We start from the raw sequence: 4,750 nt of genomic DNA on the forward strand, positions 1-4,750 counted from the left end.
AAACAACAATAACAACAACAACAACAAAGACATTTTTTGGACCTATCATTTCTACCTAATTATTATCAACAATGGTTAGGATTATGCCTACACTGAAGTCTGATCAGAAGCTTTCATAAAAGTAATTCAAATCATATGGTTTTATAAGCCCTGTTTTATTTTAACATGCTATATTCAAAATAAAGCAAAAAAACCTCTATTTTTTATTTAAGCTGTGTGATACCAGCAATAGTAAAATGATTTTAATACCTTATTATTAGGAAAAAATTAAACAATTTATTAGGTAACACTCATGTCAACAAAATAGGAATTCCGGTTAAAGAGTGTTGAAAGGAATGTTTTAATCCAAAAGTCAATAAAAGCATGCAAAAACATGAAAGATGGCTAATGAGAAAATCAACCCCTTTACACTTTGATGAATGCCATCAGAGTGTGAAAACTTGCATTGTATTACCAGATGACATAGAGTACCAAACATGAAGAAAAACTAATTGGGAAAAAACACACAACAACAAAGCAACTTGAAAATGGCTGATGAGATAATTATATTTAATAGTCAAAGAATGCCAGAGGTCTGAAGTTTATGAGACTTGTTTTATCAGTGATCTAAGGTGACAATGGGGACTCAGATACCAGAATTAGTGTACCAATTAAATATATGTTGGAATGACTTTAAGTTATGTCCTTTAAAAGAGTAACATAAGCTCTGTAGTATTTATAATCTCTCATAATCTGTTACCGATGGTTAAATTTGTTAGCTGTTGATTTGATAAAGGGTACATAAATTCAACTCTATGCATTTAGCATTATGTTTCCTGGATCTTTTATTATATTTACAGACCAATTGCACTTGGAGGCAGGAGTTAGAGAAAAGTTGAGGACCTTCCTTACACAAAAGCATTGGAGAGAAATGCTGCTTTTCCTTTTTTGTAGGTGGTTTTTGTTGATTTTTGTCCAACATACAGAGAAGAAATTATATCCTGGAACTTCTCTTTCTGACTACTTCTGAAAAAGTGTGGACTTGGTTATATATATAGTATTCCAGACTGCCAGGGATGACAATGATAGTACTCATAAGCCTGGATTCCTGGGCATCACCTCTGGGTCAGAGAAGACTATTTTATATTTGGTTAGAGGTTGTGTTCAAGTTCCTTGTGCCGGTGAGGCTTCCACCCCACTGATTTCCAAGCAATCTGTTGAGAGTATGATCTGATTTCTTATTACTACCTATAGTAAAATGTGAGAGGAAGGAGATGTCTTGAGGGAAGAACTTTTTTTTCAAGATTTTATTTATTTATTTTTGAAAGAGAGACCACAAGAGGGGGGGTGGCAGAGGGAGAAGCAGGCTCCCTATGGGACTCGATCCCAGGACCCTGGGATCATGACCTGAGCTGAAGGCAGAAACTTAACCGACTGAGCCACCCAGGTGCCCCTTGAGGGAAGAACTTTCAAGCAAAAAGAAACCAGGACATGATGATTTGAAAAATTCTCAGGCTATCTACATTGCCTACCAAAATTAATTTACTGGCAAGAAGCGATGCTCTGGAGAGAGAACAAGGGTGTGGCTAGCCAGTCATTTTATAATGCTTCAGATGGATAAAAGCACCCAGTATTCATCACACAGAAGGCTTTGTGAGGAGATTGGGTGTGACATGTGGGTCCTTTTAGCCATCTCAGTAGAAGCTAGGAATAGATATGGGATTATCTAGGAAAGATCTATGGAAGAGCCTTTCATCGAACGTAGTGAATCCATGTGATATACATGGGAGATGCACGAGGTACTTCAAAATTTTGTACCAGCAGGAGTACTGTCAGTTTGTACTAAGAAGGACACCGAGAAGAAGAAATAAGGCCGTGATACTCCCAAAATTCTATAGGCACGAAACAAGATAAGATTACTAAGCTTCAAGCACATGCTATCCTTCATGAAAAGAATGAGTAATTCCAAGAACAGAGCCATAAGCCTAGTGGGTGTAAACTTCAAGCAGGGTATTATTCCCAGGCCTTGAAACCTATTTTCCCACCTGGATTTTGACATTGCCTGGGACAGGTGTCCCTCTCTCTCTCTTTTTTTTTTCCCCTTTTGTTTTCTTCCTTTCTGACTGGGAATCTCTGTAACTGTTAGTGTATTCCTGTGTTGAATGGGACTTCATACCTATCCTACGTGAAAGTCCCCTTCCCTTGGCCCACATCTTGAGAGCTCTCCTGTCTCTTAATTTCACCCCAGTTTTTCTCATGATCACATCTTGAGGTCTGTGGAGAAATTTTACAAGTGGGCATGTATTATCTTAGTGTTTTTTTAGCACTTACAAGTTCTATACTCTCACATGGGCCCATGTTCAATATTTAGCAATTTATTTAAATGTTAGCTGAATTCTTCTTCCTTGGTTGTTGGCTTATTGCATCTGCCCCAGGCAAGTAAGAGTTGTGTTTTATGTCTCTTCGAAAGACCCTGTCTTCCTGTAGACTTCTGGTTAATTTGTTGCTCTGAGTTCAAGAAATTTTAGTTTGGTACACTATCCAGCTTTTTACATTGCTTTTGTAAAGGTGGGAAACAATGATCATTACAGTATTGTGCATTTTAAGTAAAAGCTTAAAAGTCTGTTTCTGTTGTCTGGAAGGCTCTTAGTTTTGGTGTGGAGCTATATTCGATTTTTACAGAATGCTTACCATCATGTAGCTGAACTTAAAGCAAACTGTATATATCATTCTGGGGAGCCACTGTCTTAGTTCAGATAAACGCAAAGCAATATAAGTATATAAGAAGGTATAATGTTAAAGCGAGATGCTAGGTTCTGCAAAATAGAGACTGAGTTCAAGGTGAGAGCAAAATGGTTGGTTATACTGGAAATCCTCTCTAACTCTCTCTGCCTCAGACCAAATTGGTAAAAATGTGCTTCTTCCTCCTTTGAGAAAGACTCAATCTTTGTAAATTTGTTTGCCTGCCTTCTTACTCATCTTTATTGAGAGAGAGAGAATATGAATCTGACATCTGGCAACATCTGGCAGTTTTTTTCTAGAGACAGAGAATTTAGCCCAAAGTGAGACAGTAATATCCTTAATCTTGGAGAACCTACATGCTGAAAGTATACTTTATAGTATAGTGTCTCAAATTAGAATGAGTTGGCTTATCTGATAAATTCCCCTTAGCTTTGCAGGGTTGACAAGGAGATTTTTTCAGAAAACTTGGGTTATATTTTCATCAATATTTTATTATAAGGACATATTTTACTATAAGTTCTATAAGCAAAGAGACCATCTCCATCCATTCTTTTCCAATTTTATAGTTTATATATTCTGTACACATAATGTGTGTATTCATTAAATGTTGCAGATTCATTAGACCTGTGCATAAGTACCATCCCCACACAAACATGAGTGTTGTTCATTGTATACTGATATTATTAGTTTATTTGTAAGGTTGATTGCCAAAGTTGAATGCTTATGAATTGATATTGGTTGTGGTAATGTTTTCTTCATTCCGTTTTATATTTTTAAATTGCAGTCATTGAACATTGTACACATTTTGAATTTCTAATGGGTAGAAACTGAATTAATACACTTTAACTCATTTATTTTCCAGTTCTAGCTACAATTGTTGTGCAAATTTGCAATTCATCCAGCCTGTACTGTTCATATAGGGATGAAAACCCCAAGGTTTGCATTTGAAGCAGTTTATTTGGCAATGCATAGCATAGATGACTATGTTATTTTCTCTTGTTTTATGTCCGAAGGCTTGTTGTTATAAAATTCACAGGGCATGTCACTGATGCTTTGAGCTTGTAGAGTTTCTTAATATAATGTCTAAAGTTCAATAAACTCCATTAAAGAATATTTCTCTATTTCTACGTGATGGATCTGATAACAAGTCAAAACTGAGCATTTCTGGGATGCCTCAGAATTTACTTTTACGTAAGAGAACTTTTTATATAGTAATCGCTTCATTATCCTACTAGGAAAAGAAATGAATGTAGACAATTCCATATTATTAATATTTTAAGTGAAGAACAAATAAAATAATGGCAAAAAACTCAGGAAAAAAAAACAAAAACAGAAACCTTTTAGCTTCCACTTCCTGAGCTTCTTCAGTTTTCTCCTTTATCCTTCTCGTGGCTGGAAATGGTCTATGTATCTAAACGGGCATGCCTGGCCCTTCTTCCTTTTATATGCCTACTGATTCTCACCTACTGCAGGAGACGTAGGTGTGTGTGTGTGTGTTTGTTTCTGTTTGTTTTATCTCTGTTGTTTGTTTGCTTTATTTAATAGTCTCTTTCAGCTCTTGGTGGTTTATAACACAGATCCTGTTCTTGTCAACAAAATATTAATTAATCTGACTAACTTTTAATCTCCATAGAAACTTGAAAATATAATAGTGCTGATATGCAGAAACAAAATTGTGATTAATGGAATTCTAATCAAGATACTAAAGTCATCTGTAATATAATAGCAGTATATTGGCTAAAATATCCTGCAACTCAGAATATTAATGTATCATCCTGGTGTAAATTACAATCCTTTTCTGCCCAAGTGGCAGAATACTTAAAATGACAGATTCTGAATACAAAATGCCTGGGCTTTAACACTGTCTCTCCTGCTTAGTAGTTGAATAAACTCAGATTTTGAAACACTCTCTCCTCATCTGTAAAATGGGAATATTGCTGGTAGCTTCCTCTGAAGTTTCTTGTGAAAATGAAATGAAGGAAGGTATGTAAATTTAGAACAATGAGCACATAAATAATATTGAATATTC

This window comes from Ursus arctos, unplaced genomic scaffold (assembly GCF_023065955.2).
Source record: "Ursus arctos isolate Adak ecotype North America unplaced genomic scaffold, UrsArc2.0 scaffold_4, whole genome shotgun sequence".
Classification (NCBI taxonomy): domain Eukaryota; kingdom Metazoa; phylum Chordata; class Mammalia; order Carnivora; family Ursidae; genus Ursus; species Ursus arctos.